This window comes from Astyanax mexicanus, unplaced genomic scaffold, assembly GCF_023375975.1.
Source record: "Astyanax mexicanus isolate ESR-SI-001 unplaced genomic scaffold, AstMex3_surface scaffold_39, whole genome shotgun sequence".
In the NCBI taxonomy this organism is placed as follows: Eukaryota; Metazoa; Chordata; class Actinopteri; order Characiformes; family Acestrorhamphidae; genus Astyanax; species Astyanax mexicanus.
In genome coordinates, this window is record NW_026040049.1 from 1,395,672 (window position 1) to 1,418,248 (window position 22,577).

General features: G+C 47.5%; 50 non-coding genes across 50 annotated transcripts; 42 read left to right on the forward strand and 8 right to left on the reverse strand.

Annotated features, from left to right (window-relative positions):
* Positions 1-492: 492 nt before the first annotated feature.
* On the forward strand, positions 493-564 carry trnad-guc (transfer RNA aspartic acid (anticodon GUC)). Its single transcript has one exon. It is a non-coding gene; the product is annotated as a tRNA-Asp (tRNA).
* Positions 565-1,016: 452 nt separating this feature from the next.
* Positions 1,017-1,088, forward strand: trnad-guc (transfer RNA aspartic acid (anticodon GUC)). The gene has a single exon. It is a non-coding gene; the product is annotated as a tRNA-Asp (tRNA).
* A 79-nt stretch (positions 1,089-1,167) lies between these two features.
* Positions 1,168-1,239, reverse strand: trnag-ucc (transfer RNA glycine (anticodon UCC)). The gene has a single exon. It is a non-coding gene; the product is annotated as a tRNA-Gly (tRNA).
* A 446-nt stretch (positions 1,240-1,685) lies between these two features.
* Positions 1,686-1,759, forward strand: trnai-aau (transfer RNA isoleucine (anticodon AAU)). Its single transcript has one exon. It is a non-coding gene; the product is annotated as a tRNA-Ile (tRNA).
* A 501-nt stretch (positions 1,760-2,260) lies between these two features.
* On the forward strand, positions 2,261-2,332 carry trnad-guc (transfer RNA aspartic acid (anticodon GUC)). The gene has a single exon. It is a non-coding gene; the product is annotated as a tRNA-Asp (tRNA).
* Positions 2,333-2,603: 271 nt separating this feature from the next.
* Positions 2,604-2,676, forward strand: trnav-uac (transfer RNA valine (anticodon UAC)). The gene has a single exon. It is a non-coding gene; the product is annotated as a tRNA-Val (tRNA).
* An 828-nt stretch (positions 2,677-3,504) lies between these two features.
* trnad-guc (transfer RNA aspartic acid (anticodon GUC)) lies at positions 3,505-3,576 on the forward strand. The gene has a single exon. It is a non-coding gene; the product is annotated as a tRNA-Asp (tRNA).
* Positions 3,577-3,847: 271 nt separating this feature from the next.
* trnav-uac (transfer RNA valine (anticodon UAC)) lies at positions 3,848-3,920 on the forward strand. Its single transcript has one exon. It is a non-coding gene; the product is annotated as a tRNA-Val (tRNA).
* Positions 3,921-4,748: 828 nt separating this feature from the next.
* On the forward strand, positions 4,749-4,820 carry trnad-guc (transfer RNA aspartic acid (anticodon GUC)). The gene has a single exon. It is a non-coding gene; the product is annotated as a tRNA-Asp (tRNA).
* A 79-nt stretch (positions 4,821-4,899) lies between these two features.
* On the reverse strand, positions 4,900-4,971 carry trnag-ucc (transfer RNA glycine (anticodon UCC)). The gene has a single exon. It is a non-coding gene; the product is annotated as a tRNA-Gly (tRNA).
* A 446-nt stretch (positions 4,972-5,417) lies between these two features.
* Positions 5,418-5,491, forward strand: trnai-aau (transfer RNA isoleucine (anticodon AAU)). Its single transcript has one exon. It is a non-coding gene; the product is annotated as a tRNA-Ile (tRNA).
* Positions 5,492-5,992: 501 nt separating this feature from the next.
* Positions 5,993-6,064, forward strand: trnad-guc (transfer RNA aspartic acid (anticodon GUC)). Its single transcript has one exon. It is a non-coding gene; the product is annotated as a tRNA-Asp (tRNA).
* A 271-nt stretch (positions 6,065-6,335) lies between these two features.
* On the forward strand, positions 6,336-6,408 carry trnav-uac (transfer RNA valine (anticodon UAC)). Its single transcript has one exon. It is a non-coding gene; the product is annotated as a tRNA-Val (tRNA).
* Positions 6,409-6,661: 253 nt separating this feature from the next.
* Positions 6,662-6,735, forward strand: trnai-aau (transfer RNA isoleucine (anticodon AAU)). Its single transcript has one exon. It is a non-coding gene; the product is annotated as a tRNA-Ile (tRNA).
* Positions 6,736-7,236: 501 nt separating this feature from the next.
* Positions 7,237-7,308, forward strand: trnad-guc (transfer RNA aspartic acid (anticodon GUC)). The gene has a single exon. It is a non-coding gene; the product is annotated as a tRNA-Asp (tRNA).
* Positions 7,309-7,579: 271 nt separating this feature from the next.
* Positions 7,580-7,652, forward strand: trnav-uac (transfer RNA valine (anticodon UAC)). Its single transcript has one exon. It is a non-coding gene; the product is annotated as a tRNA-Val (tRNA).
* Positions 7,653-8,480: 828 nt separating this feature from the next.
* On the forward strand, positions 8,481-8,552 carry trnad-guc (transfer RNA aspartic acid (anticodon GUC)). The gene has a single exon. It is a non-coding gene; the product is annotated as a tRNA-Asp (tRNA).
* A 79-nt stretch (positions 8,553-8,631) lies between these two features.
* trnag-ucc (transfer RNA glycine (anticodon UCC)) lies at positions 8,632-8,703 on the reverse strand. Its single transcript has one exon. It is a non-coding gene; the product is annotated as a tRNA-Gly (tRNA).
* A 1,021-nt stretch (positions 8,704-9,724) lies between these two features.
* Positions 9,725-9,796, forward strand: trnad-guc (transfer RNA aspartic acid (anticodon GUC)). Its single transcript has one exon. It is a non-coding gene; the product is annotated as a tRNA-Asp (tRNA).
* Positions 9,797-9,875: 79 nt separating this feature from the next.
* On the reverse strand, positions 9,876-9,947 carry trnag-ucc (transfer RNA glycine (anticodon UCC)). Its single transcript has one exon. It is a non-coding gene; the product is annotated as a tRNA-Gly (tRNA).
* Positions 9,948-10,067: 120 nt separating this feature from the next.
* On the forward strand, positions 10,068-10,140 carry trnav-uac (transfer RNA valine (anticodon UAC)). The gene has a single exon. It is a non-coding gene; the product is annotated as a tRNA-Val (tRNA).
* A 253-nt stretch (positions 10,141-10,393) lies between these two features.
* Positions 10,394-10,467, forward strand: trnai-aau (transfer RNA isoleucine (anticodon AAU)). The gene has a single exon. It is a non-coding gene; the product is annotated as a tRNA-Ile (tRNA).
* Positions 10,468-10,968: 501 nt separating this feature from the next.
* trnad-guc (transfer RNA aspartic acid (anticodon GUC)) lies at positions 10,969-11,040 on the forward strand. Its single transcript has one exon. It is a non-coding gene; the product is annotated as a tRNA-Asp (tRNA).
* Positions 11,041-11,605: 565 nt separating this feature from the next.
* trnai-aau (transfer RNA isoleucine (anticodon AAU)) lies at positions 11,606-11,679 on the forward strand. Its single transcript has one exon. It is a non-coding gene; the product is annotated as a tRNA-Ile (tRNA).
* Positions 11,680-12,180: 501 nt separating this feature from the next.
* trnad-guc (transfer RNA aspartic acid (anticodon GUC)) lies at positions 12,181-12,252 on the forward strand. Its single transcript has one exon. It is a non-coding gene; the product is annotated as a tRNA-Asp (tRNA).
* Positions 12,253-12,331: 79 nt separating this feature from the next.
* On the reverse strand, positions 12,332-12,403 carry trnag-ucc (transfer RNA glycine (anticodon UCC)). The gene has a single exon. It is a non-coding gene; the product is annotated as a tRNA-Gly (tRNA).
* Positions 12,404-12,523: 120 nt separating this feature from the next.
* trnav-uac (transfer RNA valine (anticodon UAC)) lies at positions 12,524-12,596 on the forward strand. Its single transcript has one exon. It is a non-coding gene; the product is annotated as a tRNA-Val (tRNA).
* Positions 12,597-12,849: 253 nt separating this feature from the next.
* On the forward strand, positions 12,850-12,923 carry trnai-aau (transfer RNA isoleucine (anticodon AAU)). Its single transcript has one exon. It is a non-coding gene; the product is annotated as a tRNA-Ile (tRNA).
* A 501-nt stretch (positions 12,924-13,424) lies between these two features.
* On the forward strand, positions 13,425-13,496 carry trnad-guc (transfer RNA aspartic acid (anticodon GUC)). The gene has a single exon. It is a non-coding gene; the product is annotated as a tRNA-Asp (tRNA).
* Positions 13,497-13,575: 79 nt separating this feature from the next.
* Positions 13,576-13,647, reverse strand: trnag-ucc (transfer RNA glycine (anticodon UCC)). The gene has a single exon. It is a non-coding gene; the product is annotated as a tRNA-Gly (tRNA).
* A 120-nt stretch (positions 13,648-13,767) lies between these two features.
* trnav-uac (transfer RNA valine (anticodon UAC)) lies at positions 13,768-13,840 on the forward strand. The gene has a single exon. It is a non-coding gene; the product is annotated as a tRNA-Val (tRNA).
* Positions 13,841-14,093: 253 nt separating this feature from the next.
* Positions 14,094-14,167, forward strand: trnai-aau (transfer RNA isoleucine (anticodon AAU)). Its single transcript has one exon. It is a non-coding gene; the product is annotated as a tRNA-Ile (tRNA).
* A 501-nt stretch (positions 14,168-14,668) lies between these two features.
* On the forward strand, positions 14,669-14,740 carry trnad-guc (transfer RNA aspartic acid (anticodon GUC)). The gene has a single exon. It is a non-coding gene; the product is annotated as a tRNA-Asp (tRNA).
* A 79-nt stretch (positions 14,741-14,819) lies between these two features.
* On the reverse strand, positions 14,820-14,891 carry trnag-ucc (transfer RNA glycine (anticodon UCC)). The gene has a single exon. It is a non-coding gene; the product is annotated as a tRNA-Gly (tRNA).
* Positions 14,892-15,011: 120 nt separating this feature from the next.
* On the forward strand, positions 15,012-15,084 carry trnav-uac (transfer RNA valine (anticodon UAC)). The gene has a single exon. It is a non-coding gene; the product is annotated as a tRNA-Val (tRNA).
* Positions 15,085-15,337: 253 nt separating this feature from the next.
* On the forward strand, positions 15,338-15,411 carry trnai-aau (transfer RNA isoleucine (anticodon AAU)). The gene has a single exon. It is a non-coding gene; the product is annotated as a tRNA-Ile (tRNA).
* A 501-nt stretch (positions 15,412-15,912) lies between these two features.
* On the forward strand, positions 15,913-15,984 carry trnad-guc (transfer RNA aspartic acid (anticodon GUC)). The gene has a single exon. It is a non-coding gene; the product is annotated as a tRNA-Asp (tRNA).
* Positions 15,985-16,255: 271 nt separating this feature from the next.
* trnav-uac (transfer RNA valine (anticodon UAC)) lies at positions 16,256-16,328 on the forward strand. The gene has a single exon. It is a non-coding gene; the product is annotated as a tRNA-Val (tRNA).
* A 979-nt stretch (positions 16,329-17,307) lies between these two features.
* Positions 17,308-17,379, reverse strand: trnag-ucc (transfer RNA glycine (anticodon UCC)). Its single transcript has one exon. It is a non-coding gene; the product is annotated as a tRNA-Gly (tRNA).
* Positions 17,380-17,499: 120 nt separating this feature from the next.
* Positions 17,500-17,572, forward strand: trnav-uac (transfer RNA valine (anticodon UAC)). The gene has a single exon. It is a non-coding gene; the product is annotated as a tRNA-Val (tRNA).
* A 253-nt stretch (positions 17,573-17,825) lies between these two features.
* trnai-aau (transfer RNA isoleucine (anticodon AAU)) lies at positions 17,826-17,899 on the forward strand. The gene has a single exon. It is a non-coding gene; the product is annotated as a tRNA-Ile (tRNA).
* A 500-nt stretch (positions 17,900-18,399) lies between these two features.
* On the forward strand, positions 18,400-18,471 carry trnad-guc (transfer RNA aspartic acid (anticodon GUC)). Its single transcript has one exon. It is a non-coding gene; the product is annotated as a tRNA-Asp (tRNA).
* A 271-nt stretch (positions 18,472-18,742) lies between these two features.
* On the forward strand, positions 18,743-18,815 carry trnav-uac (transfer RNA valine (anticodon UAC)). Its single transcript has one exon. It is a non-coding gene; the product is annotated as a tRNA-Val (tRNA).
* Positions 18,816-19,068: 253 nt separating this feature from the next.
* Positions 19,069-19,142, forward strand: trnai-aau (transfer RNA isoleucine (anticodon AAU)). Its single transcript has one exon. It is a non-coding gene; the product is annotated as a tRNA-Ile (tRNA).
* A 505-nt stretch (positions 19,143-19,647) lies between these two features.
* trnad-guc (transfer RNA aspartic acid (anticodon GUC)) lies at positions 19,648-19,719 on the forward strand. The gene has a single exon. It is a non-coding gene; the product is annotated as a tRNA-Asp (tRNA).
* Positions 19,720-19,990: 271 nt separating this feature from the next.
* Positions 19,991-20,063, forward strand: trnav-uac (transfer RNA valine (anticodon UAC)). The gene has a single exon. It is a non-coding gene; the product is annotated as a tRNA-Val (tRNA).
* Positions 20,064-20,895: 832 nt separating this feature from the next.
* On the forward strand, positions 20,896-20,967 carry trnad-guc (transfer RNA aspartic acid (anticodon GUC)). Its single transcript has one exon. It is a non-coding gene; the product is annotated as a tRNA-Asp (tRNA).
* Positions 20,968-21,238: 271 nt separating this feature from the next.
* trnav-uac (transfer RNA valine (anticodon UAC)) lies at positions 21,239-21,311 on the forward strand. Its single transcript has one exon. It is a non-coding gene; the product is annotated as a tRNA-Val (tRNA).
* A 253-nt stretch (positions 21,312-21,564) lies between these two features.
* On the forward strand, positions 21,565-21,638 carry trnai-aau (transfer RNA isoleucine (anticodon AAU)). Its single transcript has one exon. It is a non-coding gene; the product is annotated as a tRNA-Ile (tRNA).
* An 844-nt stretch (positions 21,639-22,482) lies between these two features.
* On the forward strand, positions 22,483-22,555 carry trnav-uac (transfer RNA valine (anticodon UAC)). Its single transcript has one exon. It is a non-coding gene; the product is annotated as a tRNA-Val (tRNA).
* Positions 22,556-22,577: the final 22 nt, after the last annotated feature.

Genomic DNA, 22,577 nt, shown 5'->3' on the forward strand with positions numbered 1-22,577 from the left:
CTCTTTGTTTTGCTATATCATGCTTTCAGACGGTCATCTGTCAAGCAGAGGCAAATGGTGAATCAGGTAAATAACGTACACTGAAGTTATACACTCAAACTTATAGTTTTTAAAGCTGTTCTCAGTGGCATTCACACAGTCAAAACCTTCGTTGGAGAATGCGGGCATCGATCCCGCTACCTCTCGCATGCTAAGCGAGCGCTCTACCATTTGAGCTAATTCCCCTTGAAGAAACAGGAGCTGTTAGCCTCTCATGACAACAGCATAACATTTAGAAGGCTGAAGCATGTTGATCAGAGGTGACTCACTTCAGCAGTAGCACAGGGAGAACTATGCACAGTTTTAGGTTTCTGGGACTTCACATCACTGACAAGCTCACTCACCATGCATTCCCTAATGAAAAAGGCACAAGAACACACACACCTTCTGTGAAGATTGAGAAGGGGCCAGTATTACCTGTTGCATGTTGCAGAGATTCAGCTGCACACAGCTTCCTCGTTAGTATAGTGGACAGTATCTCCGCCTGTCACGCGGAAGACCGGGGTTCGATTCCCCGACGGGGAGAGAGTATGTTTTTTCTGAACCTACGGCCGAAAAACCTGAAAAGGTTTTGGATCAGCAAGGTGCGACGCGCTAAAGGCAATGCATTGGCCGGGAATCGAACCCGGGTCAACTGCTTGGAAGGCAGCTATGCTCACCACTATACCACCAACGCCACAAACAAGCTCTACCATTTGAGCTAATTCCCCTTGAAGAAACAGGAGCTGTTAGCCTCTCATGACAACAGCATAACATTTAGAAGGCTGAAGCATGTTGATCAGAGGTGACTCACTTCAGCAGTAGCACAGGGAGAACTATGCACAGTTTTAGGTTTCTGGGACTTCACATCACTGACAAGCTCACTCACCATGCATTCCCTAATGAAAAAGGCACAAGAACACACACACCTTCTGTGAAGATTGAGAAGGGGCCAGTATTACCTGTTGCATGCTGCAGAGATTCAGCTGCACACAGCTTCCTCGTTAGTATAGTGGACAGTATCTCCGCCTGTCACGCGGAAGACCGGGGTTCGATTCCCCGACGGGGAGAGAATATGCTTTTTCTGAACCTACGGCCGAAAAACCTGAAAAGGTTTTGGAGCAGCGAGGTGCGACGTGCTAAATGCAATGCGTTGGCCGGGAATCGAACCCGGGTCAACTGCTTGGAAGGCAGCTATGCTCACCACTATACCACCAACGCCACAAACAAGCACACCATTGTTTTGCTGAAAGACCCTCAGTGCAAATTTTCCCCTGGGAAAGATGACCAAACTCTGTCATTTCCACTGCGGGACACATGCACGCTTGGTGGAAAATTGTGGTTTCTGTAGTGTAGTGGTCATCACATTCGCCTTACACGCGAAAGGTCCCTGGTTCGAAACCAGGCAGAAACATGCCTTTAGTTCTTGTCTTTTGTCTGACACTATGGGCACGCCTGTCATCACACCTCATTAGTAGATGGGAACAATCTATATTTTGTGTTAGGCCTTATTAAGACAATTGCGAGCACAGGAAGCAATCATGCCATCCCCGTGCTGTTGTTGTGCCTTCTGCGCTTGGCTTCGGATGTGGAAAAAAACTGAATAAAACAATTACACCTTGTGGACATTCATCCGTCATGCCTGAAGGGTTCCGCTATCAACTGTGGGCCGGTTAGCTCAGTTGGTTAGAGCGTGGTGCTAATAACGCCAAGGTCGCGGGTTCGATCCCCGTACGGGCCAAAAGTTCTTCTCTTTGTTTTGCTATATCATGCTTTCAGACGGTCATCTGTCAAGCAGAGGCAAATGGTGAATCAGGTAAATAACGTACACTGAAGTTATACACTCAAACTTATAGTTTTTAAAGCTGTTCTAAGTGGCATTCACACAGTCAAAACCTTCGTTGGAGAATGCGGGCGTCGATCCCGCTACCTCTCGCATGCTAAGCGAGCGCTCTACCATTTGAGCTAATTCCCCTTGAAGAAACAGGAGCTGTTAGCCTCTCATGACAACAGCATAACATTTAGAAGGCTGAAGCATGTTGATCAGAGGTGACTCACTTCAGCAGTAGCACAGGGAGAACTATGCACAGTTTCAGGTTTCTGGGACTTCACATCACTGACAAGCTCACTCACCATGCATTCCCTAATGAAAAAGGCACAAGAACACACACACCTTCTGTGAAGATTGAGAAGGGGCCAGTATTACCTGTTGCATGTTGCAGAGATTCAGCTGCACACAGCTTCCTCGTTAGTATAGTGGACAGTATCTCCGCCTGTCACGCGGAAGACCGGGGTTCGATTCCCCGACGGGGAGAGAATATGTTTTTTCTGAACCTACGGCCGAAAAACCTGAAAAGGTTTTGGATCAGCAAGGTGCGACGCGCTAAAGGCAATGCATTGGCCGGGAATCGAACCCGGGTCAACTGCTTGGAAGGCAGCTATGCTCACCACTATACCAGCAACGCCACAAACAAGCACACCATTGTTTTGCTGAAAGACCCTCAGTGTAAATTTTCCCTTGGGAAAGATGACCAAACTCTGTCATTTCCACTGCGGGACACATGCACGCTTGGTGGAAAATTGTGGTTTCTGTAGTGTAGTGGTCATCACGTTCGCCTTACACGCGAAAGGTCCCTGGTTCGAAACCAGGCAGAAACATGCCTTTAGTTCTTGTCTTTTGTCTGACACTATGGGCAAGCCTGTGATCACACCTCATTAGTAGATGGGAACAATCTATATTTTGTGTTAGGCCTTATTAAGACAATTGCGAGCACAGGAAGCAATCATGCCATCCCTGTGCTGTTGTTGTGCCTTCTGCGCTTGGCTTCGGATGTGGAAAAAAACAGAATAAAACAATTACACCTTGTGGACATTCATCCGTCATGCCTGAAGGGTTCCGCTATCAACTGTGGGCAGGTTAGCTCAGTTGGTTAGAGCGTGGTGCTAATAACGCCAAGGTCGCGGGTTCGATCCCCGTACGGGCCAAAAGTTCTTCTCTTTGTTTTGCTATATCATGCTTTCAGACGGTCATCTGTCAAGCAGAGGCAAATGGTGAATCAGGTAAATAACGTACACTGAAGTTATACACTCAAACTTATAGTTTTTAAAGCTGTTCTCAGTGGCATTCACACAGTCAAAACCTTCGTTGGAGAATGCGGGCATCGATCCCGCTACCTCTCGAATGCTAAGCGAGCGCTCTACCATTTGAGCTAATTCCCCTTGAAGAAACAGCAGCTGTTAGCCTCTCATGACAACAGCATAACATTTAGAAGGCTGAAGCATGTTGATCAGAGGTGACTCACTTCAGCAGTAGCACAGGGAGAACTATGCACAGTTTCAGGTTTCTGGGACTTCACATCACTGACAAGCTCACTCACCATGCATTCCCTAATGAAAAAGGCACAAGAACACACACACCTTCTGTGAAGATTGAGAAGGGGCCAGTATTACCTGTTGCATGTTGCAGAGATTCAGCTGCACACAGCTTCCTCGTTAGTATAGTGGACAGTATCTCCGCCTGTCACGCGGAAGACCGGGGTTCGATTCCCCGACGGGGAGAGAGTATGTTTTTTCTGAACCTACGGCCGAAAAACCTGAAAAGGTTTTGGAGCAGCGAGGTGCGACGCGCTAAAGGCAATGCGTTGGCCGGGAATCGAACCCGGGTCAACTGCTTGGAAGGCAGCTATGCTCACCACTATACCAGCAACGCCACAAACAAGCACACCATTGTTTTGCTGAAAGACCCTCAGTGTAAATTTTCCCTTGGGAAAGATGACCAAACTCTGTCATTTCCACTGCGGGACACATGCACGCTTGGTGGAAAATTGTGGTTTCTGTAGTGTAGTGGTCATCACGTTCGCCTTACACGCGAAAGGTCCCTGGTTCGAAACCAGGCAGAAACATGCCTTTAGTTCTTGTCTTTTGTCTGACACTATGGGCAAGCCTGTGATCACACCTCATTAGTAGATGGGAACAATCTATATTTTGTGTTAGGCCTTATTAAGACAATTGCGAGCACAGGAAGCAATCATGCCATCCCTGTGCTGTTGTTGTGCCTTCTGCGCTTGGCTTCGGATGTGGAAAAAAACAGAATAAAACAATTACACCTTGTGGACATTCATCCGTCATGCCTGAAGGGTTCCGCTATCAACTGTGGGCAGGTTAGCTCAGTTGGTTAGAGCGTGGTGCTAATAACGCCAAGGTCGCGGGTTCGATCCCCGTACGGGCCAAAAGTTCTTCTCTTTGTTTTGCTATATCATGCTTTCAGACGGTCATCTGTCAAGCAGAGGCAAATGGTGAATCAGGTAAATAACGTACACTGAAGTTATACACTCAAACTTATAGTTTTTAAAGCTGTTCTCAGTGGCATTCACACAGTCAAAACCTTCGTTGGAGAATGCGGGCATCGATCCCGCTACCTCTCGAATGCTAAGCGAGCGCTCTACCATTTGAGCTAATTCCCCTTGAAGAAACAGCAGCTGTTAGCCTCTCATGACAACAGCATAACATTTAGAAGGCTGAAGCATGTTGATCAGAGGTGACTCACTTCAGCAGTAGCACAGGGAGAACTATGCACAGTTTCAGGTTTCTGGGACTTCACATCACTGACAAGCTCACTCACCATGCATTCCCTAATGAAAAAGGCACAAGAACACACACACCTTCTGTGAAGATTGAGAAGGGGCCAGTATTACCTGTTGCATGTTGCAGAGATTCAGCTGCACACAGCTTCCTCGTTAGTATAGTGGACAGTATCTCCGCCTGTCACGCGGAAGACCGGGGTTCGATTCCCCGACGGGGAGAGAGTATGTTTTTTCTGAACCTACGGCCGAAAAACCTGAAAAGGTTTTGGAGCAGCGAGGTGCGACGCGCTAAAGGCAATGCGTTGGCCGGGAATCGAACCCGGGTCAACTGCTTGGAAGGCAGCTATGCTCACCACTATACCACCAACGCCACAAACAAGCACACCATTGTTTTGCTGAAAGACCCTCAGTGCAAATTTTCCCCTGGGAAAGATGACCAAACTCTGTCATTTCCACTGCGGGACACATGCACGCTTGGTGGAAAATTGTGGTTTCTGTAGTGGAGTGGTCATCACGTTCGCCTTACACGCGAAAGGTCCCTGGTTCGAAACCAGGCAGAAACATGCCTTTAGTTCTTGTCTTTTGTCTGACACTATGGGCAAGCCTGTCATCACACCTCATTAGTAGATGGGAACAATCTATATTTTGTGTTAGGCCTTATTAAGACAATTGCGAGCACAGGAAGCAATCATGCCATCCCCGTGCTGTTGTTGTGCCTTCTGCGCTTGCCTTCGGATGTGGAAAAAAACAGAATAAAACAATTACACCTGGTGGACATTCATCCGTCATGCCTGAAGGGTTCCGCTATCAACTGTGGGCCGGTTAGCTCAGTTGGTTAGAGCGTGGTGCTAATAACGCCAAGGTCGCGGGTTCGATCCCCGTACGGGCCAAAAGTTCCTCTCTTTGTTTTGCTATATCATGCTTTCAGACGGTCATCTGTCAAGCAGAGGCAAATGGTGAATCAGGTAAATAACGTACACTGAAGTTATACACTCAAACTTATAGTTTTTAAAGCTGTTCTCAGTGGCATTCACACAGTCAAAACCTTCGTTGGAGAATGCGGGCATCGATCCCGCTACCTCTCGCATGCTAAGCGAGCGCTCTACCATTTGAGCTAATACCCCTTGAAGAAACAGGAGCTGTTAGCCTCTCATGACAACAGCATAACATTTAGAAGGCTGAAGCATGTTGATCAGAGGTGACTCACTTCAGCAGTAGCACAGGGAGAACTATGCACAGTTTCGGGTTTCTGGGACTTCACATCACTGACAAGCTCACTCACCATGCATTCCCTAATGAAAAAGGCACAAGAACACACACACCTTCTGTGAAGATTGAGAAGGGGCCAGTATTACCTGTTGCATGTTGCAGAGATTCAGCTGCACACAGCTTCCTCGTTAGTATAGTGGACAGTATCTCCGCCTGTCACGCGGAAGACCGGGGTTCGATTCCCCGACGGGGAGAGAGTATGTTTTTTCTGAACCTACGGCCGAAAAACCTGAAAAGGTTTTGGATCAGCAAGGTGCGACGCGCTAAAGGCAATGCATTGGCCGGGAATCGAACCCGGGTCAACTGCTTGGAAGGCAGATATGCTCACCACTATACCACCAACGCCACAAACAAGCACACCATTGTTTTGCTGAAAGACCCTCAGTTCAAATTTTCCCCTGGGAAAGATGACAAAACTCTGTCATTTCCACTGCGGGACACATGCACGCTTGGTGGAAAATTGTGGTTTCTGTAGTGTAGTGGTCATCACGTTCGCCTTACACGCGAAAGGTCCCTGGTTCGAAACCAGGCAGAAACATGCCTTTAGTTCTTGTCTTTTGTCTGACACTATGGGCAAGCCTGTCATCACACCTCATTAGTAGATGGGAACAATCTATATTTTGTGTTAGGCCTTGTTAAGACAATTGCGAGCACAGGAAGCAATCATGCCATCCCCGTGCTGTTGTTGTGCCTTCTGCGCTTGGCTTCGGATGTGGAAAAAAACAGAATAAAACAATTACACCTGGTGGACATTCATCCGTCATGCCTGAAGGGTTCCGCTTTCAACTGTGGGCCGGTTAGCTCAGTTGGTTAGAGCGTGGTGCTAATAACGCCAAGGTCGCGGGTTCGATCCCCGTACGGGCCAAAAATTCTTCTCTTTGTTTTGCTATATCATGCTTTCAGACGGTCATCTGTCAAGCAGAGGCAAATGGTGAATCAGGTAAATAACGTACACTGAAGTTATACACTCACACTTATAGTTTTTAAAGCTGTTCTCAGTGGCATTCACACAGTCAAAACCTTCGTTGGAGAATGCGGGCATCAATCCCGCTACCTCTCGCATGCTAAGCGAGCGCTCTACCATTTGAGCTAATTCCCCTTGAAGAAACAGGAGCTGTTAGCCTCTCATGACAACAGCATAACATTTAGAAGGCTGAAGCATGTTGATCAGAGGTGACTCACTTCAGCAGTAGCACAGGGAGAACTATGCACAGTTTCAGGTTTCTGGGACTTCACATCACTGACAAGCTCACTCACCATGCATTCCCTAATGAAAAAGGCACAAGAACACACACACCTTCTGTGAAGATTGAGAAGGGGCCAGTATGACCTGTTGCATGTTGCAGAGATTCAGCTGCACACAGCTTCCTCGTTAGTATAGTGGACAGTATCTCCGCCTGTCACGCGGAAGACCGGGGTTCGATTCCCCGACGGGGAGAGAATATGTTTTTTCTGAACCTACGGCCGAAAAACCTGAAAGGGTTTTGGAGCAGCAAGGTGCGACGTGCTAAAGACAATGCGTTGGCCGGGAATCGAACCCGGGTCAACTGCTTGGAAGGCAGCTATGCTCACCACTATACCACCAATGCCACAAAAAAGCACACCATTGTTTTGCTGAAAGACCCTCAGTGCAAATTTTCCCCTGGGAAAGATGACAAAACTCTGTCATTTCCACTGCGGGACACATGCACGCTTGGTGGAAAATTGTGGTTTCTGTAGTGTAGTGGTCATCACGTTCGCCTTACACGCGAAAGGTCCCTGGTTCGAAACCAGGCAGAAACATGCCTTTAGTTCTTGTCTTTTGTCTGACACTATGGGCAAGCCTGTCATCACACCTCATTAGTAGATGGGAACAATCTATATTTTGTGTTAGGCCTTATTAAGACAATTGCGAGCACAGGAAGCAATCATGCCATCCCCGTGTTGTTGTTGTGCCTTCTGCGCTTGGCTTCGGATGTGGAAAAAAACAGAATAAAACAATTACACCTGATGGACATTCATCCGTCATGCCTGAAGGGTTCTGCTATCAACTGTGGGCCGGTTAGCTCAGTTGGTTAGAGCGTGGTGCTAATAACGCCAAGGTCGTGGGTTCGATCCCCGTACGGGCCAAAAATTCTTCTCTTTGTTTTGCTATATCATGCTTTCAGACGGTCATCTGTCAAGCAGAGTCAAATGGTGAATCAGGTAAATAACGTACACTGAAGTTATACACTCAAACTTATAGTTTTTAAAGCTGTTCTCAGTGGCATTCACACAGTCAAAACCTTCATTGGAGAATGCGGGCATCGATCCCGCTACCTCTCGCATGCTAAGCGAGCGCTCTACCATTTGAGCTAATTCCCCTTAAAGAAGCAGGAGCTGTTAGCCTCTCATGACAACAGCATAACATTTAGAAGGATGAAGCATGTTGCTCAGAGGTGACTCACTTCAGCAGTAGCACAGGGAGAACTATGCACAGTTTCAGGTTTCTGGGACTTCACATCACTGACAAGCTCACTCACCATGCATTCCCTAATGAAAAAGGCACAAGAACACACACACCTTCTGTGAAGATTGAGAAGGGGCCAGTATTACCTGTTGCATGTTGCAGAGATTCAGCTGCACACAGCTTCCTCGTTAGTATAGTGGACAGTATCTCCGCCTGTCACGCGGAAGACCGGGGTTCGATTCCCCGACGGGGAGAGAGTATGTTTTTTCTGAACCTACGGCCGAAAAACCTGAAAAGGTTTTGGAGCAGCGAGGTGCGACGCGCTAAAGGCAATGCGTTGGCCGGGAATCGAACCCGGGTCAACTGCTTGGAAGGCAGCTATGCTCACCACTATACCACCAACGCCACAAACAAGCACACCATTGTTTTGCTGAAAGACCCTCAGTGCAAATTTTCCCCTGGGAAAGATGACCAAACTCTGTCATTTCCACTGCGGGACACATGCACGCTTGGTGGAAAATTGTGGTTTCTGTAGTGGAGTGGTCATCACGTTCGCCTTACACGCGAAAGGTCCCTGGTTCGAAACCAGGCAGAAACATGCCTTTAGTTCTTGTCTTTTGTCTGACACTATGGGCAAGCCTGTCATCACACCTCATTAGTAGATGGGAACAATCTATATTTTGTGTTAGGCCTTATTAAGACAATTGCGAGCACAGGAAGCAATCATGCCATCCCCGTGCTGTTGTTGTGCCTTCTGCGCTTGCCTTCGGATGTGGAAAAAAACAGAATAAAACAATTACACCTGGTGGACATTCATCCGTCATGCCTGAAGGGTTCCGCTATCAACTGTGGGCCGGTTAGCTCAGTTGGTTAGAGCGTGGTGCTAATAACGCCAAGGTCGCGGGTTTGATCCCCGTACGGGCCAAAAGTTCCTCTCTTTGTTTTGCTATATCATGCTTTCAGACGGTCATCTGTCAAGCAGAGGCAAATGGTGAATCAGGTAAATAACGTACACTGAAGTTATACACTCAAACTTATAGTTTTTAAAGCTGTTCTCAGTGGCATTCACACAGTCAAAACCTTCGTTGGAGAATGCGGGCATCGATCCCGCTACCTCTCGCATGCTAAGCGAGCGCTCTACCATTTGAGCTAATTCCCCTTGAAGAAACAGGAGCTGTTAGCCTCTCATGACAACAGCATAACATTTAGAAGGCTGAAGCATGTTGATCAGAGGTGACTCACTTCAGCAGTAGCACAGGGAGAACTATGCACAGTTTCGGGTTTCTGGGACTTCACATCACTGACAAGCTCACTCACCATGCATTCCCTAATGAAAAAGGCACAAGAACACACACACCTTCTGTGAAGATTGAGAAGGGGCCAGTATTACCTGTTGCATGTTGTAGAGATTCAGCTGCACACAGCTTCCTCGTTAGTATAGTGGACAGTATCTCCGCCTGTCACGCGGAAGACCGGGGTTCGATTCCCCGACGGGGAGAGAGTATGTTTTTTCTGAACCTACGGCCGAAAAACCTGAAAAGATTTTGGAGCAGCGAGGTACGACGCGCTAAAGGCAATGCGTTGGCCGGGAATCGAACCCGGGTCAACTGCTTGGAAGGCAGCTATGCTCACCACTATACCACCAACGCCACAAACAAGCACACCATTGTTTTGCTGAAAGACCCTCAGTGTAAATTTTCCCCTGGGAAAGATGACCAAACTCTGTCATTTCAACTGCGGGACACATGCACGCTTGGTGGAAAATTGTGGTTTCTGTAGTGTAGTGGTCATCACGTTCGCCTTACACGCGAAAGGTCCCTGGTTCGAAACCAGGCAGAAACATGCCTTTAGTTCTTGTCTTTTGTCTGACACTATGGGCAAGCCTGTCATCACACCTCATTAGTAGATGGGAACAATCTATATTTTGTGTTAGGCCTTATTAAGACAATTGCGAGCACAGGAAGCAATCATGCCATCCCCGTGCTGTTGTTGTGCCTTCTGCGCTTGGCTTCGGATGTGGAAAAAAACAGAATAAAACAATTACACCTGGTGGACATTCATCCGTCATGCCTGAAGGGTTCAGCTTTCAACTGTGGGCCGGTTAGCTCAGTTGGTTAGAGCGTGGTGCTAATAACGCCAAGGTCGCGGGTTCGATCCCCGTACGGGCCAAAAGTTCTTCTCTTTGTTTTGCTATATCATGCTTTCAGACGGTCATCTGTCAAGCAGAGGCAAATGGTGAATCAGGTAAATAACGTACACTGAAGTTATACACTCAAACTTATAGTTTTTAAAGCTGTTCTCAGTGGCATTCACACAGTCAAAACCTTCGTTGGAGAATGTGGGCATCGATCCCGCTACCTCTCGCATGCTAAGCGAGCGCTCTACCATTTGAGCTAATTCCCCTTGAAGAAACAGGAGCTGTTAGCCTCTCATGACAACAGCATAACATTTAGAAGGCTGAAGCATGTTGATCAGAGGTGACTCACTTCAGCAGTAGCACAGGGAGAACTATGCACAGTTTCAGGTTTCTGGGACTTCACATCACTGACAAGCTCACTCACCATGCATTCCCTAATGAAAAAGGCACAAGAACACACACACCTTCTGTGAAGATTGAGAAGGGGCCAGTATTACCTGTTGCATGTTGCAGAGATTCAGCTGCAAACAGCTTCCTCGTTAGTATAGTGGACAGTATCTCCGCCTGTCACGCGGAAGACCGGGGTTCGATTCCCCGACGGGGAGAGAGTATGTTTTTTCTGAACCTACGGCCGAAAAACCTGAAAAGGCAATGCATTGGCCGGGAATCGAACCCGGGTCAACTGCTTGGAAGGCAGATATGCTCACCACTATACCACCAACGCCACAAACAAGCACACCATTGTTTTGCTGAAAGACCCTCAGTTCAAATTTTCCCCTGGGAAAGATGACCAAACTCTGTCATTTCCACTGCGGGACACATGCACGCTTGGTGGAAAATTGTGGTTTCTGTAGTGTAGTGGTCATCACATTCGCCTTACACGCGAAAGGTCCCTGGTTCGAAACCAGGCAGAAACATGCCTTTAGTTCTTGTCTTTTGTCTGACACTATGGGCAAGCCTGTCATCACACCTCATTAGTAGATGGGAACAATCTATATTTTGTGTTAGGCCTTGTTAAGACAATTGCGAGCACAGGAAGCAATCATGCCATCCCCGTGCTGTTGTTGTGCCTTCTGCGCTTGGCTTCGGATGTGGAAAAAAACAGAATAAAACAATTACACCTGGTGGACATTCATCCGTCATGCCTGAAGGGTTCCGCTTTCAACTGTGGGCCGGTTAGCTCAGTTGGTTAGAGCGTGGTGCTAATAACGCCAAGGTCGCGGGTTCGATCCCCGTACGGGCCAAAAATTCTTCTCTTTGTTTTGCTATATCATGCTTTCAGACGGTCATCTGTCAAGCAGAGGCAAATGGTGAATCAGGTAAATAACGTACACTGAAGTTATACACTCACACTTATAGTTTTTAAAGCTGTTCTCAGTGGCATTCACACAGTCAAAACCTTCGTTGGAGAATGCAGGCATCGATCCCGCTACCTCTCGCATGCTAAGCGAGCGCTCTACCATTTGAGCTAATTCCCCTTGAAGAAACAGGAGCTGTTAGCCTCTCATGACAACAGCATAACATTTAGAAGGCTGAAGCATGTTGATCAGAGGTGACTCACTTCAGCAGTAGCACAGGGAGAACTATGCACAGTTTCAGGTTTCTGGGACTTCACATCACTGACAAGCTCACTCACCATGCATTCCCTAATGAAAAAGGCACAAGAACACACACACCTTCTGTGAAGATTGAGAAGGGGCCAGTATGACCTGTTGCATGTTGCAGAGATTCAGCTGCACACAGCTTCCTCGTTAGTATAGTGGACAGTATCTCCGCCTGTCACGCGGAAGACCGGGGTTCGATTCCCCGACGGGGAGAGAATATGTTTTTTCTGAACCTACGGCCGAAAAACCTGAAAGGGTTTTGGAGCAGCAAGGTGCGACGTGCTAAAGACAATGCGTTGGCCGGGAATCGAACCCGGGTCAACTGCTTGGAAGGCAGCTATGCTCACCACTATACCACCAACGCCACAAACAAGCACACCATTGTTTTGCTGAAAGACCCTCAGTGCAAATTTTCCCCTGGGAAAGATGACCAAACTCTGTCATTTCCACTGCGGGACACATGCACGCTTGGTGGAAAATTGTGGTTTCTGTAGTGTAGTGGTCATCACGTTCGCCTTACACGCGAAAGGTCCCTGGTTCGAAACCAGGCAGAAACATGCCTTTAGTTCTTGTCTTTTGTCTGACACTATGGGCAAGCCTGTCATCACACCTCATTAGTAGATGGGAACAATCTATATTTTGTGTTAGGCCTTATTAAGACAATTGCGAGCACAGGAAGCAATCATGCCATCCCCGTGCTGTTGTTGTGCCTTCTGCGCTTGGCTTCGGATGTGGAAAAAAACAGAATAAAACAATTACACCTTGTGGACATTCATCCGTCATGCCTGAAGGGTTCTGCTATCAACTGTGGGCCGGTTAGCTCAGTTGGTTAGAGCGTGGTGCTAATAACGCCAAGGTCGCGGGTTCGATCCCCGTACGGGCCAAAAGTTCTTCTCTTTGTTTTGCTATATCATGCTTTCAGACGGTCATCTGTCAAGCAGAGGCAAATGGTGAATCAGGTAAATAACGTACACTGAAGTTATACACTCAAACTTATAGTTTTTAAAGCTGTTCTCAGTGGCATTCACACAGTCAAAACCTTCGTTGGAGAATGCGGGCATCGATCCCGCTACCTCTCGCATGCTAAGCGAGCGCTCTACCATTTGAGCTAATTCCCCTTGAAGAAACAGGAGCTGTTAGCCTCTCATGACAACAGCATAACATTTAGAAGGCTGAAGCATGTTGATCAGAGGTGACTCACTTCAGCAGTAGCACAGGGAGAACTATGCACAGTTTCGGGTTTCTGGGACTTCACATCACTGACAAGCTCACTCACCATGCATTCCCTAATGAAAAAGGCACAAGAACACACACACCTTCTGTGAAGATTGAGAAGGGGCCAGTATTACCTGTTGCATGTTGTAGAGATTCAGCTGCACACAGCTTCCTCGTTAGTATAGTGGACAGTATCTCCGCCTGTCACGCGGAAGACCGGGGTTCGATTCCCCGACGGGGAGAGAGTATGTTTTTTCTGAACCTACGGCCGAAAAACCTGAAAAGATTTTGGAGCAGCGAGGTACGACGCGCTAAAGGCAATGCGTTGGCCGGGAATCGAACCCGGGTCAACTGCTTGGAAGGCAGCTATGCTCACCACTATACCACCAACGCCACAAACAAGCACACCATTGTTTTGCTGAAAGACCCTCAGTGTAAATTTTCCCCTGGGAAAGATGACCAAACTCTGTCATTTCCACTGCGGGACACATGCACGCTTGGTGGAAAATTGTGGTTTCTGTAGTGTAGTGGTCATCACGTTCGCCTTACACGCGAAAGGTCCCTGGTTCGAAACCAGGCAGAAACATGCCTTTAGTTCTTGTCTTTTGTCTGACACTATGGGCAAGCCTGTCATCACACCTCATTAGTAGATGGGAACAATCTATATTTTGTGTTAGGCCTTATTAAGACAATTGCGAGCACAGGAAGCAATCATGCCATCCCCGTGCTGTTGTTGTGCCTTCTGCGCTTGGCTTCGGATGTGGAAAAAAACAGAATAAAACAATTACACCTGGTGGACATTCATCCGTCATGCCTGAAGGGTTCAGCTTTCAACTGTGGGCCGGTTAGCTCAGTTGGTTAGAGCGTGGTGCTAATAACGCCAAGGTCGCGGGTTCGATCCCCGTACGGGCCAAAAGTTCTTCTCTTTGTTTTGCTATATCATGCTTTCAGACGGTCATCTGTCAAGCAGAGGCAAATGGTGAATCAGGTAAATAACGTACACTGAAGTTATACACTCAAACTTATAGTTTTTAAAAATGTTCTCAGTGGCATTCACACAGTCAAAACCTTCGTTGGAGAATGCGGGCATCGATCCCGCTACCTCTCGCATGCTAAGCGAGCGCTCTACCATTTGAGCTAATTCCCCTTGAAGAAACAGGAGCTGTTAGCCTCTCATGACAACAGCATAACATTTAGAAGGCTGAAGCATGTTGATCAGAGGTGACTCACTTCAGCAGTAGCACAGGGAGAACTATGCACAGTTTCAGGTTTCTGGGACTTCACATCACTGACAAGCTCACTCACCATGCATTCCCTAATGAAAAAGGCACAAGAACACACACACCTTCTGTGAAGATTGAGAAGGGGCCAGTATTACCTGTTGCATGTTGCAGAGATTCAGCTGCACACAGCTTCCTCGTTAGTATAGTGGACAGTATCTCCGCCTGTCACGCGGAAGACCGGGGTTCGATTCCCCGACGGGGAGAGAATATGTTTTTTCTGAACCTACGGCCGAAAAACCTGAAAAGGTTTTGGAGCAGCAAGGTGCGACGTGCTAAACGCAATGCGTTGGCCGGGAATCGAACCCGGGTCAACTGCTTGGAAGGCAGCTATGCTCACCACTATACCACCAACGCCACAAACAAGCACACCATTGTTTTGCTGAAAGACCCTCAGTGCAAATTTTCCCCTGGGAAAGATGACCAAACTCTGTCATTTCCACTGCGGGACACATGCACGCTTGGTGGAAAATTGTGGTTTCTGTAGTGTAGTGGTCATCACGTTCGCCTTACACGCGAAAGGTCCCTGGTTCGAAACCAGGCAGAAACATGCCTTTAGTTCTTGTCTTTTGTCTGACACTATGGGCAAGCCTGTCATCACACCTCATTAATAGATGGGAACAATCTATATTTTGTGTTAGGCCTTATTAAGACAATTGCGAGCACAGGAAGCAATCATGCCATCCCCGTGCTGTTGTTGTGCCTTCTGCGCTTGGCTTCGGATGTGGAAAAAAACAGAATAAAACAATTACACCTGGTGGACATTCATCCGTCATGCCTGAAGGGTTCAGCTTTCAACTGTGGGCCGGTTAGCTCAGTTGGTTAGAGCGTGGTGCTAATAACGCCAAGGTCGCGGGTTCGATCCCCGTACGGGCCAAAAGTTCTTCTCTTTGTTTTGCTATATCATGCTTTCAGACGGTCATCTGTCAAGCAGAGGCAAATGGTGAATCAGGTAAATAACGTACACTGAAGTTATACACTCAAACTTATAGTTTTTAAAGCTGTTCTCAGTGGCATTCACACAGTCAAAACCTTCGTTGGAGAATGCGGGCATCGATCCCGCTACCTCTCGCATGCTAAGCGAGCGCTCTACCATTTGAGCTAATTCCCCTTGAAGAAACAGGAGCTGTTAGCCTCTCATGACAACAGCATAACATTTAGAAGGCTGAAGCATGTTGATCAGAGGTGACTCACTTCAGCAGTAGCACAGGGAGAACTATGCACAGTTTTAGGTTTCTGGGACTTCACATCACTGACAAGCTCACTCACCATGCATTCCCTAATGAAAAAGGCACAAGAACACACACACCTTCTGTGAAGATTGAGAAGGGGCCAGTATTACCTGTTGCATGTTGCAGAGATTCAGCTGCACACAGCTTCCTCGTTAGTATAGTGGACAGTATCTCCGCCTGTCACGCGGAAGACCGGGGTTCGATTCCCCGACGGGGAGAGAGTATGTTTTTTCTGAACCTACGGCCGAAAAACCTGAAAAGGTTTTGGATCAGCAAGGTGCGACGCGCTAAAGGCAATGCATTGGCCGGGAATCGAACCCGGGTCAACTGCTTGGAAGGCAGCTATGCTCACCACTATACCACCAACGCCACAAACAAGCACACCATTGTTTTGCTGAAAGACCCTCAGTGTAAATTTTCCCTTGGGAAAGATGACCAAACTCTGTCATTTCCACTGCGGGACACATGCACGCTTGGTGGAAAATTGTGGTTTCTGTAGTGTAGTGGTCATCACGTTCGCCTTACACGCGAAAGGTCCCTGGTTCGAAACCAGGCAGAAACATGCCTTTAGTTCTTGTCTTTTGTCTGACACTATGGGCAAGCCTGTCATCACACCTCATTAGTAGATGGGAACAATCTATATTTTGTGTTAGGCCTTATTAAGACAATTGCGAGCACAGGAAGCAATCATGCCATCCCCGTGCTGTTGTTGTGCCTTCTGCGCTTGGCTTCGGATGTGGAAAAAAACAGAATAAAACAATTACACCTTGTGGACATTCATCCTTCATGCCTGAAGGGTTCCGCTATCAACTGTGGGCTGGTTAGCTCAGTTGGTTAGAGCGTGGTGCTAATAACACCAAGGTCGCAGGTCCGATCCCCGTACGGGCCAAAAGTTCTTCTCTTTGTTTTGCTATATCATGCTTTCAGACGGTCATCTGTCAAGCAGAGGCAAATGGTGAATCAGGTAAATAACGTACACTGAAGTTATACACTCAAACTTATAGTTTTTAAAGCTGTTCTCAGTGGCATTCACACAGTCAAAACCTTCGTTGGAGAATGCGGGCATCGATCCCGCTACCTCTCGCATGCTAAGCGAGCGCTCTACCATTTGAGCTAATTCCCCTTGAAGAAACAGGAGCTGTTAGCCTCTCATGACAACAGCATAACATTTAGAAGGCTGAAGCATGTTGATCAGAGGTGACTCACTTCAGCAGTAGCACAGGGAGAACTATGCACAGTTTCAGGTTTCTGGGACTTTACATCACTGACAAGCTCACTCACCATGCATTCCCTAATGAAAAAGGCACAAGAACACACACACCTTCTGTGAAGATTGAGAAGGGGCCAGTATTACCTGTTGCATGTTGTAGAGATTCAGCTGCACACAGCTTCCTCGTTAGTATAGTGGACAGTATCTCCGCCTGTCACACGGAAGACCGGGGTTCGATTCCCCGACGGGGAGAGAGTATGTTTTTTCTGAACCTACGGCCGAAAAACCTGAAAAGATTTTGGAGCAGCGAGGTGCGACACGCTAAAGGCAATGCGTTGGCCGGGAATCGAACCCGGGTCAACTGCTTGGAAGGCAGCTATGCTCACCACTATACCACCAACGCCACAAACAAGCACACCATTGTTTTGCTGAAAGACCCTCAGTGTAAATTTTCCCCTGGGAAAGATGACCAAACTCTGACATTTCCACTGCGGGACACATGCACGCTTGGTGGAAAATTGTGGTTTCTGTAGTGTAGTGGTCATCACGTTCGCCTTACACGCGAAAGGTCCCTGGTTCGAAACCAGGCAGAAACATGCCTTTAGTTCTTGTCTTTTGTCTGACACTATGGGCAAGCCTGTCATCACACCTCATTAGTAGATGGGAACAATCTATATTTTGTGTTAGGCCTTATTAAGACAATTGCGAGCACAGGAAGCAATCATGCCATCCCCGTGCTGTTGTTGTGCCTTCTGCGCTTGGCTTCGGATGTGGAAAAAAACAGAATAAAACAATTACACCTTGAGGACATTCATCCGTCATGCCTGAAGGGTTCCGCTTTCAACTGTGGGCCGGTTAGCTCAGTTGGTTAGAGCGTGGTGCTAATAACGCCAAGGTCGCGGGTTCGATCCCCGTACGGGCCAAAAGTACTTCTCTTTGTTTTGCTATATCATGCTTTCAGACGGTCATCTGTCAAGCAGAGGCAATGGTGAATCAGGTAAATAACGTACACTGAAGTTATACACTCAAACTTATAGTTTTTAAAGCTGTTCTCAGTGGCATTCACACAGTCAAAACCTTCGTTGGAGAATGCGGGCATCGATCCCGCTACCTCTCGCATGCTAAGCGAGCGCTCTACCATTTGAGCTAATTCCCCTTGAAGAAACAGGAGCTGTTAGCCTCTCATGACAACAGCATAACATTTAGAAGGCTGAAGCATGTTGATCAGAGGTGACTCACTTCAGCAGTAGCACAGGGAGAACTATGCACAGTTTCAGGTTTCTGGGACTTTACATCACTGACAAGCTCACTCACCATGCATTCCCTAATGAAAAAGGCACAAGAACACACACACCTTCTGTGAAGATTGAGAAGGGGCCAGTATTACCTGTTGCATGTTGTAGAGATTCAGCTGCACACAGCTTCCTCGTTAGTATAGTGGACAGTATCTCCGCCTGTCACGCGGAAGACCGGGGTTCGATTCCCCGACGGGGAGAGAGTATGTTTTTTCTGAACCTACGGCCGAAAAACCTGAAAAGATTTTGGAGCAGCGAGGTGCGACGCGCTAAAGGCAATGCGTTGGCCGGGAATCGAACCCAGGTCAACTGCTTGGAAGGCAGCTATGCTCACCACTATACCACCAACGCCACAAACAAGCACACCATTGTTTTGCTGAAAGACCCTCAGTGTAAATTTTCCCCTGGGAAAGATGACCAAACTCTGTCATTTCCACTGCGGGACACATGCACGCTTGGTGGAAAATTGTGGTTTCTGTAGTGTAGTGGTCATCACGTTCGCCTTACACGCGAAAGGTCCCTGGTTCGAAACCAGGCAGAAACATGCCTTTAGTTCTTGTCTTTTGTCTGACACTATGGGCAAGCCTGTCATCACACCTCATTAGTAGATGGGAACAATCTATATTTTGTGTTAGGCCTTATTAAGACAATTGCGAGCACAGGAAGCAATCATGCCATCCCCGTGCTGTTGTTGTGCCTTCTGCGCTTGGCTTCGGATGTGGATAAAAACAGAATAAAACAATTACACCTTGTGGACATTCATCCGTCATGCCTGAAGGGTTCCGCTTTCAACTGTGGGCCGGTTAGCTCAGTTGGTTAGAGCGTGGTGCTAATAACGCCAAGGTCGCGGGTTCGATCCCCGTACGGGCCAAAAGTTCTTCTCTTTGTTTTGCTATATCATGCTTTCAGACGGTCATCTGTCAAGCAGAGGCAAATGGTGAATCAGGTAAATAACGTACACTGAAGTTATACACTCAAACTTATAGTTTTTAAAGCTGTTCTCAGTGGCATTCACACAGTCAAAACCTTCGTTGGAGAATGCGGGCATCGATCCCGCTACCTCTCGCATGCTAAGCGAGCGCTCTACCATTTGAGCTAATTCCCCTTGAAGAAACAGGAGCTGTTAGCCTCTCATGACAACAGCATAACATTTAGAAGGCTGAAGCATGTTGATCAGAGGTGACTCACTTCAGCAGTAGCACAGGGAGAACTATGCACAGTTTCAGGTTTCTGGGACTTTACATCACTGACAAGCTCACTCACCATGCATTCATTCCCTAATGAAAAAGGCACAAGAACACAGACACCTTCTGTGAAGATTGAGAAGGGGCCAGTATTACCTGTTGCATGTTGTAGAGATTCAGCTGCACACAGCTTCCTCGTTAGTATAGTGGACAGTATCTCCGCCTGTCACGCGGAAGACCGGGGTTCGATTCCCCGACGGGGAGAGAGTATGTTTTTTCTGAACCTACGGCCGAAAAACCTGAAAAGATTTTGGAGCAGCGAGGTGCGACGCGCTAAAGGCAATGCGTTGGCCGGGAATCGAACCCGGGTCAACTGCTTGGAAGGCAGCTATGCTCACCACTATACCACCAACACCACAAACAAGCACACCATTGTTTTGCTGAAAGACCCTCAGTGTAAATTTTCCCCTGGGAAAGATGACCAAACTCTGTCATTTCCACTGCGGGACACATGCACGCTTGGTGGAAAATTGTGGTTTCTGTAGTGTAGTGGTCATCACGTTCGCCTTACACGCGAAAGGTCCCTGGTTCGAAACCAGGCAGAAACATGCCTTTAGTTCTTGTCTTTTGTCTGACACTATGGGCAAGCCTGTCATCACACCTCATTAGTAGATGGGAACAATCTATATTTTGTGTTAGGCCTTATTAAGACAATTGCGAGCACAGGAAGCAATCATGCCATCCCCGTGCTGTTGTTGTGCCTTCTGCGCTTGGCTTCGGATGTGGAAAAAAACAGAATAAAACAATTACACCTTGTGGACATTCATCCGTCATGCCTGAAGGGTTCCGCTTTCAACTGTGGGCCGGTTAGCTCAGTTGGTTAGAGCGTGGTGCTAATAACGCCAAGGTCGCGGGTTCGATCCCTGTACGGGCCAAAAGTTCTTCTCTTTGTTTTGCTATATCATGCTTTCAGACGGTCATCTGTCAAGCAGAGGCAAATGGTGAATCAGGTAAATAACGTACACTGAAGTTATACACTCAAACTTATAGTTTTTAAAGCTGTTCTCAGTGGCATTCACACAGTCAAAACCTTCGTTGGAGAATGCGGGCATCGATCCCGCTACCTCTCGCATGCTAAGCGAGCGCTCTACCATTTGAGCTAATTCCCCTTGAAGAAACAGGAGCTGTTAGCCTCTCATGACAACAGCATAACATTTAGAAGGCTGAAGCATGTTGATCAGAGGTGACTCACTTCAGCAGTAGCACAGGGAGAACTATGCACAGTTTCAGGTTTCTGGGACTTTACATCACTGACAAGCTCACTCACCATGCATTCATTCCCTAATGAAAAAGGCACAAGAACACAGACACCTTCTGTGAAGATTGAGAAGGGGCCAGTATTACCTGTTGCATGTTGTAGAGATTCAGCTGCACACAGCTTCCTCGTTAGTATAGTGGACAGTATCTCCGCCTGTCACGCGGAAGACCGGGGTTCGATTCCCCGACGGGGAGAGAGTATGTTTTTTCTGAACCTACGGCCGAAAAACCTGAAAAGATTTTGGAGCAGCGAGGTGCGACGCGCTAAAGGCAATGCGTTGGCCGGGAATCGAACCCGGGTCAACTGCTTGGAAGGCAGCTATGCTCACCACTATACCACCAACACCACAAACAAGCACACCATTGTTTTGCTGAAAGACCCTCAGTGTAAATTTTCCCCTGGGAAAGATGACCAAACTCTGTCATTTCCACTGCGGGACACATGCACGCTTGGTGGAAACTTGTGGTTTCTGTAGTGTAGTGGTCATCACGTTCGCCTTACACGCGAAAGGTCCCTGGTTCGAAACCAGGCAGAAACATGCCTTTAGTTCTTATCTTTTGTCTGACACTATGGGCAAGCCTGTCATCACACCTCATTAGTAGATGGGAACAATCTATATTTTGTGTTAGGCCTTATTAAGACAATTGCGAGCACAGGAAGCAATCATGCCATCCCCGTGCTGTTGTTGTGCCTTCTGCGCTTGCCTTCGGATGTGGAAAAAAACAGAATAAAACAATTACACCTTGTGGACCTTCATCCGTCATGCCTGAAGGGTCCCGTTATCAACTGTGGGCCGGTTAGCTCAGTTGGTTAGAGCGTGGTGCTAATAACGCCAAGGTCGCGGGTTCGATCCCCGTACGGGCCAAAAGTTCTTCTCTTTGTTTTGCTATATCATGCTTTCAGACGGTCATCTGTCAAGCAGAGGCAAATGGTGAATCAGGTAAATAACGTACACTGAAGTTATACACTCAAACTTATAGTTTTTAAAGCTGTTCTCAGTGGCATTCACACAGTCAAAACCTTCGTTGGAGAATGCGGGCATCGATCCCGCTACCTCTCGCATGCTAAGCGAGCGCTCTACCATTTGAGCTAATTCCCCTTGAAGAAACAGGAGCTGTTAGCCTCTCATGACAACAGCATAACATTTAGAAGGCTGAAGCATGTTGATCAGAGGTGACTCACTTCAGCAGTAGCACAGGGAGAACTATGCACAGTTTTAGGTTTGTGGGACTTCACATCACTGACAAGCTCACTCACCATGCATTCCCTAATGAAAAAGGCACAAGAACACACACACCTTCTGTGAAGATTGAGAAGGGGCCAGTATTACCTGTTGCATGTTGCAGAGATTCAGCTGCACACAGCTTCCTCGTTAGTATAGTGGACAGTATCTCCGCCTGTCACGCGGAAGACCGGGGTTCGATTACCCGACGGGGAGAGAGTATGTTTTTTCTGAACCTACGGCCGAAAAACCTGAAAAGGTTTTGGAGCATCAAGGTGCGACGTGCTAAATGCAATGCATTGGCCGGGAATCGAACCCGGGTCAACTGCTTGGAAGGCAGCTATGCTCACCACTATACCACCAACGCCACAAACAAGCACACCATTGTTTTGCTGAAAGACCCTCAGTGCAAATTTTCCCCTGGGAAAGATGACCAAACTCTGTCATTTCCACTGCGGGACACATGCACGCTTGGTGGAAAATTGTGGTTTCTGTAGTGTAGTGGTCATCACGTTCGCCTTACACGCGAAAGGTCCCTGGTTCGAAACCAGGCAGAAACATGCCTTTAGTTCTTGTCTTTTG